Genomic DNA, 15,770 nt, shown 5'->3' on the forward strand with positions numbered 1-15,770 from the left:
TGTTTTACCATAAGGTAGATATAGTACGGGTTCTGGAGCCTTCGTCCATAATGACATGATGATAATTTGGAGTAAGATTAAATCAATAGTGAAGATAAAGATGAAGAAGTGAAGATGTCCTAAAACAAAATGGACATTTGAGCACCTACAATTCCATGACAATTGGGTACAGTCCACTTGCTGATGAAGATAATGTGGTAGGACTGAAAGATCCTAAACAGCTACTAAATGGACCTTATGGTGGGATTGTTTTCTCAACTGCTGTTTCCAAGGTCAAGAATGAACTTTGAAGCTGAATTGACTATTGTCTTATTATGACTTCAAATGTTTGTGCCATGATCAATGAGCCATTAAAGCTTTGCATTAATGCCAATGGTAATGTAACCAGGTTGCTAAGCAGCTGTTAAGGCAAAGTGAGGCAGTTTAAAGCTTTTCCTCAGTAGACAGCGGTATTGAGGGAGCAATGTTTACTTTTGTGTAAGCCAGATACTGGCTCAGTGTATTAGTCTACCCGAAACAAAAAATCCTGCCAAAGTAAAACCTCTTGTCCTTGCTTATCCCCAGCCAAGGCTCTGACCATGGGTTGTACAGTGATTACTGGCCTTAATGGCGGTTTGTCTTGATATGAAGGAGCTCATTGGCTCTGGAGGAGCTCCACTGGCAAACCAACACTGTCAACAACAGGAACACCAGCTGCATCCTCCCTGGTCCTGTTCATAAATAGCTTGGCATCAGTCATGGCCCTCCCTGTCCCAGCCAGAGGCCCCCACCAGGCAGGCACCAGGCCCAGCCCCACAAGCCTGGCTCAGAGTCCTCCCGTCCTCGAGGACAGAGGTGTCTCTGATGCCCGGGAACGATTGGGCAGCAAACATCGCTAACCCCTCGTTGTATAAGCAGTGTCCTCTGTCACAGAGTCTCTCTTCTAATGGGCTCAGAACAAAATCAAAGTGACAATATTAATCATGTGATGGGGAAAATAATTAGAGGGGCAATAAAGGACTGAGTCCCTTCCCCCATCTTCCACCACACAGCAGATAACGGATTACTGCTTGGCTCAGTGAGTGATGAAAGGGTGCTGGGATGGTTTTGATTGTGGCCAACAGTAGCCAATTACTTCACAGACACCTGAGATCTGGCAGCAGCTACAGCATAGGTGCTAGGGCTGGGTATCGTTCAAATATTTCCAATACCATGAATTCGATACCAGTTCCTGAACGATCCTTTTAAATCCATTTTAACATATTAAATTACTGTATTTTATTCATGTACAACATTTCACTTTTTTTCCAGGTCCTTTACACCTATGTGATGCACACTGTAGTCAAGCCTCTCAAAAAACATCACACACACACACACACACACACACACACACACACACACACACACACACACACACACACACACACACACACACACACACACACACACACACACACACACACACGCCCTGTCTCTGTGCGTATTGTAGTGTTTTTCCTGCATGCCTCTACGACGATCTTGGTACAAGCAGGCTGCATGTGTATTGGCTCACTGATAATATTTACTCCTTAGGTATTAAAATGTAGTACTGAATTAGAGCTGCAAAGATGAATCGCTCAATCCATTAGTTATCAACTATTAAATCAATCGGCAACTATTTTGATAATAGATTAATCGAGAGAAAAGGTACAAATTCTCTGATTCTAACTTCTTAAAGGTGGACATTGGAGGACTTCATATTAGGCTTTGGAAAACACTGATCAATATTTTTCACAATTCTCTGATATTTTATAGACCAAACAACTAATTGATTATTCGAGAAAATAATCGACAGATTAATCGACATTGAAAATATTCGTTAGTTGCAGCCCTATATTGAATGACAAGGCTTTTTCGATACTCTTCTACTATGAAACCAATTTGGTCAGTGCCTAAAAGTGTTGAAGTTCGGTACCCAGACCTACATTGTACACATTGTAGAACTAACTGTACGCCATTCAAATGGCTACTCAATGAGCATTTTTAAGTACCCAGGTTTATAAAACATCAGGAGGACACCCCAACAAACCAACCAGACCGCTCTTTTTCAAGGTGTTGAAGCGGAAAAACTAGAGCCCGACGATAAAGGATTTTTAAGGCCAATATTGATACAAATATTTGGTGATTTGAAAATCCGATATTCCAATATATTCCGATAATATCGGCCCGCCGATATATCGGTCTGGCTCTAGGAAAAACTCCTGTTGTCAGTTTCTCCCAGTCAATGTCATTCCCTCATTAAAAAGAAAATGTCACAAATGCTTCCAACACAGCCAGTTTCTCATAAGCAGTATTCTTGGGGAGGCATTAGTCATCCACACCTAGATGTCAATCAAATCCCCGCTTTGGTCAAACCAGCCAGTGTGCGATTCATAGAGAGAGAGGCTTTCCCTGCCCTGACTGTGCGCATGCTGCCACAGGAAGCCTGGTGTTTTTCTCTCTTGTTTACAGATCGACAGCATCTCTGGGAGAAGCTGGGAGACAGCCTGTGACAGACTGATGGATGATGTGACACTCATGCGCCACTGTGTCATCCCTGCATTTACCTCGCCCATTCTCCCCTCACCCACTCTCCCACTCGCCGCCTGAGATGAGGATGGAGGATGTGGTTATGCATGTAGATCAAGCTTCAAAGTAGCACCTTTCTTTCCAAATCATGCATGTGTATGGAGAGAAAAGCCTGATGGGTAAATGGTGGGTGGCTGTCAGCTCGCCTGATTGTTAACGGCCAGATGACAAGGCTAGACCCGCCGCAGATGATGATGCTCAAGAGCGGGTAAGAGCAGACGAGATGGGTGACAAATAGAGGTGACAGGACTCAAGGGTGCCAAATTAATCTGCATAAAAATGAGCAAGCTCCCCCCAAAAATTACACCTCTCAAGATTTCATTGCAAAGAAAAGATGGTGTTGTCCACCAGGGCTGGGTAAAAAAAAACTACTGCTACGTTCACCTAGTGAACACCACCTGAGAGATCACACACTGTAGTCATACTCTGGAGAAAATGTCATGCATTAGTAACAGCCATCGACTCGTCAATGCTGTTGCATATTAAGTCACATCAGCAATCAGCAGGATGAGTCACAGTGTAAATGCTCAACATGCAATTTCTTGTATTTTAGCAGAATACTGAAAGCAGCAAAAATGCAGAACTGGGTACACTTTTATATCTGTTTATCGCAAGTAATATCGTTACTGCGATATTCGCACAACGCATATTTTCCTCATATCGTGCAGCCCTACTCCTCATCTGAGAAAATGAGAGTGAATAAATAAGAATACTTATATAAACCTAAATATTATATTTATAAACAGACCTAAAAAAAGTATTTCTCAATCAAGTTATTAATTAATATTTAGTTGAGTGACTGGACATACTGGACATAATCAATAGACTTTTTAATACGACAGTCTGGGTAATAGGCCTGTTGAAATTCAAATTAAGAGCTTACACTCTCATACATGTGTCTGCCAATTTACCAGATTTCTAAAGCGAGTAAGCATGATTTGTATGCCGTTAGATGGTCTAATCTTCCCATATTGATTTTACCTACCCTGCCATCACTTAACCCTCCAACCACATAGTCATAGAAAAGATGGCAATTAGAGGACCATTGGGCTCAGATTCAATATTGAATGACAAAGCTTTCTTATGTAACGTTTTTAAATCACACCTTCTATGATTCTCAATCACAGGAGCAAGGGAGCTCAATAACGTTCCTCCACAACACTCCATGATGTGGAACCTTTTACTTTGTGAAGTTGTTATTCGCATCCCAGCGTTTCCTCCAGGACTTTTTTCAGCAGCGGGGGGGGGGTTTAGTTAATGGGTTAGAGTTAACAGAAAGTTTGCTGCCCCGTCTCCTTTCGGGATCAGCAAACTTTCTGTTGATGGCCACCAGCCTGCTGGGGCCACCAGCCCGCTGGGAACCCCAGCGCTGGAGTTTGCGCTGGCTGAATTCGAGCTGATACAGCTGCTAACTGAAGGTCCATCTCCGGAGCTGCCCCCAGCTCTCTCCTCCCGGCAATGTAGTCTTCCATCGGCGGGGAGTGACCACGGGGTGCACTAGCTAGCTAATTCTTTTCTAAGTTTGTGGTCTGATAAAGACTAAATTCATCAAATTCTATCTTCTTCAAAACTGCATAAAGAGAAACAAGTCTGTTCATACTCACAGCCAGGTCATGGATTTTGTAAAGGCATTTTAAGTGATCACAATTATTTGAGGTGAAAAGGAAATCGATAGTGCTGCTTACTGTCTTCGCCACTATTCACCTCCTCTCCTGTGAATGATTACTGTCAGAGGCCATCAGTTACTTAGTTCCCAGTAAATTAGGCTCTGCTTTTAAAAGGCAACCAGATGTGGCTTGGCAGTAGCCCCAGTGGAATTTGTCACCTCCTCTCTGCTTCCACAGTGGATGTGGCCTCTGCATTGCAATAGGTCAATGACGCTGCAGTGTTCCGTGGCTTCGTTGACTTGCTAATCCACCTCTTCACAGCCCCCCCCCCCCCTATCTCTGTCTGCATTGTATTGGTTTTTAGCCACCCTGGGAATATTTTATTGACAGACAAAAAGTGAGAAAGCTTCAGTGGAATGCTGAATGTCACTCAATCTTTCTAGAAGTCTGTATGACAACTTAATTGGTACAGGATGAAAATACATAATTGTTAGATCCAAGTATGGCAAAAACAAATTAAATTTAGTTTCAGAAAAAAAACGTGAAGTTATATAATGTTTATAAACTTACTAATCCAAGAATCCTGAGTGGGTAAAACTCCTGTAATGTTTTCCCATTACTGAGCTTGCTAATGGTTTCTATTGTGATGGCAAAATTGAGTTCTGGAGATTAGTTTTAAGCTAGTTTTAAGGTGAGGTAATTCTCTAAATACATTAAGCACATCACTGACTAAAATAATATCTTGTCTGTCACAGAGGAGCAGGGATCCTTATTGGTGGCTATTTTTAATAACATGCAGTCGTGCATGCTTAGGTCATCAAGAAGTTTTAAAGATAAAACATACTGAGACACGATGTCTGCAAATCAAATCCTCCACTTACAAAAATATATGTTCGAACGAAATCAGCTCAACATAAACACAGCTATGAGGAAATGTCCTTCACATCATCCTTCACCGCAGCAACCCTGATCCTCTCATGGGTCCTTAGAAGTAGAAGGTGAGCCACTTCCTCTTATCAGTGCATCCAGACCTCCAACAGACCTTGTCACCATACTTACCCCCGAGATGTTTGGGCCAGCCATGCACCGACGCCTCCACACAGACACATGATAAACCTTTGATCATACATTGACCGGTCTGTCAGCCCAGTCGTTTTCAGGTAGTGATAAATGGGGCTAGCGTGTTTGCCTGAGGGTACATCATCTACTTATAGGAGCCAAGATGGCTGCCTGTCTGCCTCCAAGTGACAGGGCAGCAAACTTCACATAAAGTGCCTTAAAGGTAATATATGGCCTGGCTGTTGGATACACTGATATGCTACACTGTGGTTCAATCCCATGTGAAATTACCCTTGATACATGAGATCTTTTCTCTGCTCACCCAAGGGCAACAAATCCTGCCCATACAGGAAATAAATCAATGTGGGCAGTGTCGATATCAAATGACACATTTTTAAAGACAAATTGTGGTCCTTAAGTCTTAGAAAGATGCAATCTCATATCATACAATATTATTGTCAATGCATAAAGAGAAGAGTCACAGGGTCTTAGTTTTTGTCCTCCAAAACATTTCCACTTCACCTGCTAGGGACATCTAGTTTCTGTGATGGGCATGGTTGGTCCATCTTTACAAAGCTAGAATGAATCAAATCCACAGACCTTAAAGCGTAACTCTCGCCAAAATGCAACCTAGGGTCTTTTTGTGAATGTACCCGAGTCAAACTTTCGTTTAAAAGCATATTTAAGACGGAATCGCCACTTTTAAGATTTACCGTATTTTTGTTTTTCGGTCAAATGGCCTTTTGAATGGGAGTGCTAGGGGCACTTTTATGCTAGCCTCAAAATAGCTATTTTTAAAACACTAAGAAGGCTCGACACAACATGAAACTTTGCTCGAAGTATCGCCAGGGTGTCTACCTTAACGAAAGCATTGATTGTGTACACAGAGTTTACTAAAAAGAAAGGTTTTGAGCAACTCACGTTAGCAGTTGTTGTTTACGCTATCCATCATTTTCCCAGTCAAAAATAGGCGATCTCCAAATGCGAATGAACGGACTCCATAGGAGGAAATGTCATTCCTATATGAGGCTCCTTTTTCAACTACAAGGTCAATATTGTGTTTCACTAAACGACAAAACAACGAATTATCCGTGCATTTATATGGAACTAAACTTTAGGAGCTTTCCATCTTTACTCTCCTCCCTCGACTATTTTTGACTGGCTCGATAGACGGCGACCGGAAGAACAACAGCTACAGTGAGTTGCTCAAAACCTTTTTTAGTAATGGCTGGGTTGGCTCAGTGGGTAGAGCAGGCGCACTTATACTTGGAGGTTTATGCCTCGACGCAGAGGTCCATGGTTCGAGACCGACCTGTGACGATTTCCTGCATGTCTTCCCCCCTCTCTCTCTTTTCACCTAGCTGTCCTGTCAATTAAAGGCGGCAAAGCCCAAAAAATAATCTGTGTACACAAACAATGCTTTCATTAAGGTGTAGAGACCCCGGTCATACTTCGAGCAAAGTTTCATGTTGTGTCGAGCCTTCTTAGTGTTTTAAAAATAGCTATTTTGAGGCTAGCATAAAAGTGCCCCTAGCACTCCCATTCAAAAGGCCATTTGACCGAAAAACGAAAATACGGTAAATCTTAAAAGTGGCGATTCCGTCCTAATTATGCTTTTAAACGAAAGTTTGACTCGGGTACATTCACAAAAAGACCCAGGTTGCATTTTGGCGAGAGTTACGCTTTAAGTTTCAGATGTAAAACATCCTACTCTTCCTTGTCTAATGTGTAAGTAAACATATTTGGGCTTTGGATTGTTGGTTGGACCTTGGGATTTAGGAAATTGCAAACAGTATTTTTCAGTTCTCCAACATTTTATGAACCAAATTAATAATCAAATCAGAAAATAGCTAAAAAAAAACAAACAAACTTCCAGGTCAAGGTCCTGCCCTACTTATCAAAGCATCTGCTTTCTCCTCAACTGGTAACAACAATCCCTTAATTCTCTCTGCTTTGCTTTCAGGTAATTTCTTAACCCAAACCCATCACACATGATTCATTCTCTGGCAGAGACATAGCTTGAATACACTCCTCTGGTCTTACTGATCTCATGATCTCACTCTCAGATACAGTACAAAAGCAGATAAAAAGCACCAGTTAAAGTGATATGTAACTTTTAAATGTTTCTGAAACTGAAATTTTCCATTTGATTATCATAAATGACCTGTAACAGCAAACGAGACTAACAGTGAAATGAAGGCAGTTTTTATATACAGTAGTTTTTAATAATGCCTTTGCCTGGGTCCGATTTTCCCCGCAATGTCACAAAATGAGCTAGACGCAGCTAGACGGCGCTACAGAGCACACATTCTGACGGGTCAAAGATTTCGTCTGAACACCGGAAAAGCCTGTGTTAGTGAGTATGCAGGTAAAAGGAAGCAGGAGATTTCTTTATATAGGCCTAATTGTATTTTTATTTTTATTTTAGAAGTTATCTGTTGCAGTTATGGCTGATACTGGGGCAGGGCCATTACAGAAAATAAGTAAATTAAACTAAGAACAACTAAAAGCTAAAAGGGAAAGTGAAAGACGACGGGCAAATCCTGAGTCACACTCGGTCGGGCTTTCAACAGAAGGAGACAATTATGGGATTGTAAATGATTGAAAAACCAAACCTAGGCCTTTACTACAGCAGGTGTGGTAAAAACACTACCGCTTTTGTCCAAAGGGGCCGCTGAAATCAACCCAAACTGAAAGTGACATATAGCCTCTTTAAACACCAAAAAAGTCACTGTGTGAGCCGCCTTTGTTTACTCAGCCCTCCAAGGTTACAGCTAGATTCATTTTCTACCGATCTGTCCTCAAGTCAATTAGCAGCATGCACACCTGACAGATACCTAGCAATAGCTGCATCGAGCAAATTATTCTGTCACAGGCTTCGCTGATATCGTATTGTTTCAAGGCCAAATTATTAAACCCTCTCTGTTGCATTGCAGCCGCTGCTTCACTGATGATTTACTATCATGTCGTTTCCCTCCAGCGGGCCTATTCTTAGTCCCGGTATCATCCTCATCATGTGTTGGAGAGAGGGTTATTTTTAGTCAGGCTGTCACGTGAAGGCAGTGCAAGTGGAGTCTCACAGCTGTAGGCTACTGGTACAACATGTTACAGATCCACAGATCCCAGCCTGGCACAAAGGAGCTAGCATCCTGTGGATATCAGGACCTATTGAGTAACATCTCCTTAATAATTCAGACATATTCATCTACTACATTTTAACTACACTCTGGTGCTCTGGACAAAAAAACTGAGGTTTACTATTGCATTAACGCTGTTGGAAACAACAATGTACAGCCATATGTCCAACGGCTATCGACTTCATTTTGATGGTTTGCAATGAAAAAACAACTTTTTTATCATAATGTTGCAGTTCTTTGAGATGTGTAATTGCACCGTGTCAAATGGCAACAACCAGCATTTACTATAATAAAAAGATTAGATTTCATACTTTGCATTTAAACGGTTCAATCTCTTAACAATGTCCGCTGACTTTGTCCTGCTTTGCAATTTATAATGTGTGAACAACCCACACGCTTGATTAAGAGTCATTCAGAAACGATGACAAAAAAAGGTAATGTAATTACTAATTCTAGATAGAGGAAATTTTCTTGTTCAGAACTAAAAGTCCTACCATAAATTATGAATTAGAACAGTTTGTATGCTGCTTAAAGGTGTTTGAATAATTTACTTTTTATGTTTAGGTACCAAATGTATGCAAAAGTCACAACACTGAAAACTTCTTATTTAATGGGAATTATTCCCACTAGTATTGCTGGAATCTCTTCTATAACTTTTAATTTATTCAGAAAGTTAAGTGACTATTAACATAACAAAGAAATAACAGCTATTTGAAGCACATTTTGAGGCACCGGTCCAGAGGAGGTAGTGTAATTATGAAGTATCACTCTGCAATTAATGTTTTGATTACCACCTGTGTTCTAAATAAACCGGAGCAAAACTAGTTCTCCTAAAGAATAAACAGCTTTATTGCAGAGCAGATCCATCCACACCTGTAGGGAGCAGAGCTATTCTCAATGCCAGAACAATTAATCACAGGATGGTTAAGTAGAGATGACAGGAGCGACTGACAGCCTATAATTTTCCTGGGCAATAATTTAGCTCATTACATAACACACAGAGACTTCTATCATTACTGAAATGTGCTCATTTAGGTACTATTTCCCACCACTTTCTGAAGAAGGGAAGGTTTTGTCATGCCATCTTGCTTGATACGGCTGGTGGTTGTGCACTGTAATTTTCATCTCCGATCATCCACGGTTATCAGTCAGGGTCAACAGACCCACTGGTCCCAACTCCCCCATCAAAAATAGTTTGTCTTGATGGTTTCAAAGAGCGGAGGAAAATAAAAAGGAGGTGGACCCGCTTACAAAAAGTTAGACGAAGAGGAAGTCTGTCAAAAGGCTGTAATCTTAAACTTTCTTTTCTTTAAAGTTTTTTGACAGAGTGTCACAACAGCAGTAGAAAGAAAATGGGAGGTCAGGCATCATGTCAGCCTTAAGCTTCTTCCACAGATGCTTCTGCGCTACGGTCTTCAGCACTGTGCAAGACTGCAGACTGGACTGCAGCACTTGTTATAGCTTAAAGGGGTGATAGAGGAATTATACAGGGTATTTCACACTGTTCCTTAAGGATTAGCGGAGAGTGAAGCCCACAGGCACGTCCTCTGCGCCGCTGTGTTAGATCCACAACTCCCGCTCCATTGTCCGATATCTACTCGTTCTAAACACTTTTCTCTGGGCCAGTATTCCGTTGTACAGCCTGGAACACTGCATTTACGTTCATTTTCAATATCCTTGAAAAACCTCCAAACTTTCTTCTTTCTAAAGTACACAGCGCAGCTCGTGTGTGAAATCCTGACAGAGCTCCAGCTCATATAGCAGGTCTGTGAAGGTGGAGAGGCCGGCCGGGAAGGCAGCAAACCCGGCAAGCAGCTGCCGGTTGTCACGGCAGACTGTGGAGCTTCTCAAGTCTGACACAGTCATACCAAATTTGCAATTAGCCATCAATTTTCATAAAACGGCCCATGTTTGAGCTCTACATAGTTGATTTCTCACATAAAAAAGTCTCAGAAGTGAATTTAGTAATGAAATAGCAGGCGAACAATGTATACAATTTCTGAGACCTGCGCAACCTAGATTAAGAAGACTAGCTGATCTCAGGTCAGTGGTGTATGTAAATTTTGGGGCGTGACAAAGGTAGAGACTAGAGCCAAATAAGGTAGGAGTTGAGGAGTTGACGTCAACTTTTAGCTTGGTTGAGATTCGCCCATTTTCAGCAGCAGTTTCAAACTGTGAGGGAAGCGGCAAGGTCCGGTCGAGGGGTGCTGTAAAGCTTACGGACGGGGCCGTGAGCCACCTTCATCCCGAGCCTTGTCAAGCCAAACTAGAGCCGGTCGCGCGCACCGTCACAGAGGAAATGCCGAAAGACAAGGGGATCCTCTCACACCAAGAGGCCGTCCCTGATGAGTTGAATCCCCCGGGCAAACTGCGTGGACTGACACCTGTTAAAAAGTGTACAAAGATGTCCAGTACATTATAAAACTGTGGCGGGTTTGACCACACTTGACTATGTTAATGTGGTCAAAATCATCCCTGAAACTCATGCCAATGGATTTTCTGATTGCCAAATGGACTGTAGGTTATGACGAATAGTCAAATAGCCAAATCCGATTCGATGACCTTGGGTACAGCCCTAACAGTACAGTAACACCAATGTACAGCACTAAAAATAATCAACAGACTCACCAAAATTGTCCAATATGTTCCATTTTCATAAATATAGTACACATGGAAGGCTGTAGTTTTTGAGTGCATTAGATTGTAAGGCGCACTTCATTTTGTCCACTTCCTGTATGTACGCACTGAATCACAAGATGGATATGGTAAGAGTAGTTCCCCATTCTTGAATCTCACAAAACTGCATTTTCTGTTAACTACATGTACAAACAATGTTCCTCTCCTGCCGATTAGAGGGAACATTACCAAAGCATTTCTACTTAGCGTATTATGTCTGTTAGGCTTTTAGGAGAACAACAGCTTCAGCTCTGGTAGTCATTTACTACGGAAATAACAGGCATGTCTCATTTTAGCCCATTTTCCAACAGATCAGAGCTCTCAATCCTTGTTTTAAAAAATTACAGTGATACAAAAAGGAAATTAAAATTTAGTACAGCCAAAATGTGAACGGGGAACTGTTGTAAAATGAACACTGAAGCTCTCAGGTTATAAAATGTCAGTAACAGTTTGGCGAGGCAGCCTATGGAAACTGGTGAAGGGCATGAATGTGTCATCTGGTGGCCCATAATCAACACGATGACATGGTCATCATGACACACATTGTTAGATTTCAAAATAATAAAAAAATCTTATTCTAACAAGTAAGCAGCTAATGAAGGCCATGAAGTGGGTAACCATTCCTGACCATTATGTGTTGCTCTGTTTTACACTGCTACATGCAACTGTCCGTGACATTTGTATTAAAGAATAGGAATATGACTGGAAATGCATGGCACATGCATGGACCAGTCAGAGCAGGAGGGCTGATTGCGGCTCATCAGCCTGTCAGCTGGACGTGCATACTGAGTGGAGCCCATGGTCGAGTGGCTTTCCCTGCTGCCACATTTTCCTCACTTGAGTGCAAATCAAACGGCTGTTGTTTCAGTGTTAAGATCAGTTAAGTTGTAGAAAAGATGAAAGAAGGTCTATTATTTGGCACGTCTGTGCCTGTTTACAGCCTCCATTCACACGTGGTAAGCGAGGCTGAGAGAGGCTTATCATTTGAAAAGCAGATGAGGCCCCACTGAGGCAAATGCAATGTGTGTGTGGACCCACTGTGCTCTTGCTATCCTGTGCCTGCAGCTAGGTGCCATTGTACGGCCCATTATAGCTGAGTCTCCATCTCTGTACACTCCAAGCTGAGCTTATCCTACAGATTTCACTCCTTGGATCCTATAGACACATCTCCCAGCATGCACTGCAATCCACTGGCTGTTTAACACGATTAAAAGTAATGGAAGTACACTTGAGAATCTCCAGCCTCCTCGAAACTGTTTGAGAGTGAAGCACTCCATTTCTTTGTCCAGCCCAACACATCGGCTGTGTGAACTTAATGCTGCTTCCTGCTGAAGCACTTTTCTCATGATAACGTGACCGATTCAGGCTGTACCAGCTACAGAAAATGGACATAACGTCACAGGAGTACATTGAGAGAACTGCCAAACCCTGAAAAACAACCATTAGTACAGCAATGTACATCAGCACATTATAAAACGGCCCAGAAATAAAATGCTACTCTATGTACTAAGCACATTTAAAAGGTTTTAAGAATGCTTATGTCCGTAGGCCAGGGGTGGTTTTCTAATTTTGGTAATATGCCATATAGTAGCTGTTCTACATTCCCAACAACTGGTAAATACACACTTTTATATATTTAGGGATCCCAGGCAGTTCACGAAGAGCTACAATATCTTCGAACATCAATTGCTCCAGTTGCAAATATAGAACTAAATTAGCAGCAAATATCCCATTATGCCTCTCAATTACAGACTTTTTAATTAGGGACAGTAAAAGTGTTTTGGCTACACACAGATGCCATCAATTCCAAATGTTTTCATTTGATTGTCTCACTGTCTCTAAAGAAATAGCAGCTCATGCAGACAACCTCCCACATAAGTACATACCAAAGTCCTGATACCAACATTTTAAATGTGTTTTTAAAAAACAGTGATTCTGGAAAATGCCAATGTTTAGGACCGGTGAGAAGTGGTTGGGGAGATTTACTTTGGAGAAAATAACGCCCATATCTCAACTGAGAAAGAAAATTGAAGAAAAGATAGTAAAAGCACAGGCGAGGCGAGGTCATCTGTGTTTGTGCAAAGAAAAGCTGATGTGCTGTAAGAAAGAATGAATACCGCTGTGTCAAATCAATAGTTAGATGTTTGTTTCTCTGCGGTCTAACATAATCACAGCAGCAACTCAAACTCAGACAGTTTTAGAGTTTAGATGAACAAACTACAATCGCACAGCTCAGTCAGCCAATTCATGAGTAGCAGATTATTTTATGTGAATGCAGAATATACAGTTGATATTGAGTGTCAGTCCCAATAAGCCAACACCAAGTGCAGCACAGAACAGATGTGGGTGTGATAATGAACTTCAACTCAGGGGAGTTAGGACTACAGGTGGATTCTGAGGTAGAGCTGTGACTTTGCTCTCTTGGAACAGATGTTCTTATGAAATGTTATGTGGATTGATGAGGAGATGACCATCACTACTTGCATGTGTATTAGAGATGGCCCGATACAATTTTTTGCTTCCCAATACCGATTCTGATACCTGAACTTGCGTATCGGCTGATACCGAGTACCGATCCGATACCAGTGTGTCATATATTTTATTATGTTTTAACAACTGTTCTACTATCCCTGTATGGATGTGATATTATTTCTATCTTTGTTGTCAGTCTGGCTCAGGTTAAACTCTTTGTGAAACATGAACAAACATGAACAATGAATGCCAGAACTTTCTTTTATTATCCAGTTTGACAGTTAGTTATAACGGAAAAAGAACATAAATGAACTACTTTAACGTAGATTTTCTTTAGGGCTTTATTACGTGGTATCGGATCCGTGTATAAACTCCAGTACTTCCCGATACCAGCGTTTTAGGCAGTATCGGAGCCGATACCGATACTGGTATCGGAACATCTCTAATGTGTATGCTTGAGGTTTGCAATGAGTACAGCAGCAGTGTTAGTACTGTAGAGCAGAAGCTCAGCAGGTATAACTTCACACATACATCTATTTACCTGACAACTCATTTCTCTAATAATATGTGCATACAGTCTGATGAGTATGGGGATTATGTAAATGTGCTTACATACTGTATGTAGCATATGAAAAAAATGGCTATGTCTAGTTTTACAAGAAATGCAATATTACAGTTTTACAGTAAGGCAACAGAAAACACCAACACACAGGAACAACCTGCAGCAAAACCCATTTAAAACATCCAGCAAAACATGTTAAACGAATGCATTCGATGATGCTGAACTGCAACATTAAAATGCTCTGCATGTCTTCATTAATGATAAAAATAGAATAATGGAATAGCCTATTATATAATAATAATAATAATAATAATAATAATACATTCTACAGCCATTCTGCATAATACGTACTTTTACTTTTGATACTTTAAGTACATGTTTCTGGTAATACATCTGTACTTTTACTTAAGTAACATTTTGAATCAGGACTTTAATTTAGGCCTACTCGTAATGCAGTATTTTTAGACTGCCATTAACTCGATCTATGCTAGTTACTGCAACTGTTAGCACCGGCAGCATATTCTTACCTTGGTGTTGTGAAGCGGTTGGTATCCTAATAAATCCTTTGGGAATGTTATTGGGAATCAGTAACAGCAGGACAGGAAAACTCCGGCTTCTGGGTCGAAGTGGAACCATGACAGTTGACGTTAGTTGTAAGTGTCGCTATTCGCTAATCTGCGAAGCGGTGAAGTAGCTAACTGTTAGCGGCAGCAGGGAGTTACTTCTTCTAGAAAGTCCCGAAGCGACATGTTGAGACTTTTGGTAGTCAAACTTGCTTATTTAATGGCACATTAGCAGCAGTGGTAGCAGCAAGTCTTTCTAACTCAATTAACAAACAGAAAAAAGCTTAGAAAAAAACATGACGGAGAAAATAAGCCAGCTGGTGAAAAAACAACTCATCAGGAAGGGTCAGGTGCATTCGATTTATGCTGCAAGTCCTAAAGGCTTTTATTTATTTGATTGGGCAGGGGTAATTTCGGCTACTTTTTGTAGGCCATAATTAGTATCGCATTGCCAGACCTATTTCCACAGCGCTAGGCCATAATTAATCGCCCTCTACTCCAGTCAGTAGCTATCATTGGGATTGACGAGGCAGTGGTGGAAGAAGTAGCCTTCTCCAAACCAGTCTTACGGCAGTTATGTCAAGGCCACTAGAAAACGTAGCCACACGTAGTCACACAGTGTCAAAATACTTTGTAACAAGTCAGAGGCATACATTCAAAATTAAGTAAAAGTACTAAAGTATTATACTTACATAAGTACAAGTAGGCCTACTCATCATGCAGAATAGCCCATTTCAGAATAATGTATATTATTTGGATTATAATTATTGATGCATTCATGTGTGTACATCACTTTAAAAGTGCTGGTAAATGTGGAGCTCATTTTAATTACTTTATATACTGCTGAGTATATTGTGAATTTACCTTCAGGGATTAATAAAGTCTTATCTTACCTATAGCCTACTGTATTAAAATATTATTTAGTCAGCTCTGTGATAAAAGGTTCGTAAAAGGTCACATGCGCTTCTAATCAGCCCAATCTTCTGATTGGGCTACTTGGTGTCAGTCAAATCTGGCAACTTTGCATGTACCTGAACCAGCTCTATTTTAGCCCTTAGATTATTCAAGTTCATATTTCTTACCAATAACCAGTGATCAAAGCAGACAG

The 15,770-nt window shown here is 41.1% G+C and overlaps 1 protein-coding gene across 1 annotated transcript in view; it reads right to left on the reverse strand.

Annotated features, from left to right (window-relative positions):
* Positions 1-14,950, reverse strand: part of syt1a (synaptotagmin Ia) — a 209,533-nt gene extending 194,583 nt beyond the window's left edge. Inside the window, exon 1 of the mRNA XM_031313289.2 lies at positions 14,627-14,950. The gene's annotated coding sequence lies outside the window, so the exon portion shown is untranslated. The remainder of the gene's footprint in view (positions 1-14,626) is intronic.
* Positions 14,951-15,770: the final 820 nt, after the last annotated feature.

This window comes from Sander lucioperca, chromosome 20 (genome assembly GCF_008315115.2).
Source record: "Sander lucioperca isolate FBNREF2018 chromosome 20, SLUC_FBN_1.2, whole genome shotgun sequence".
In the NCBI taxonomy this organism is placed as follows: Eukaryota; Metazoa; Chordata; class Actinopteri; order Perciformes; family Percidae; genus Sander; species Sander lucioperca.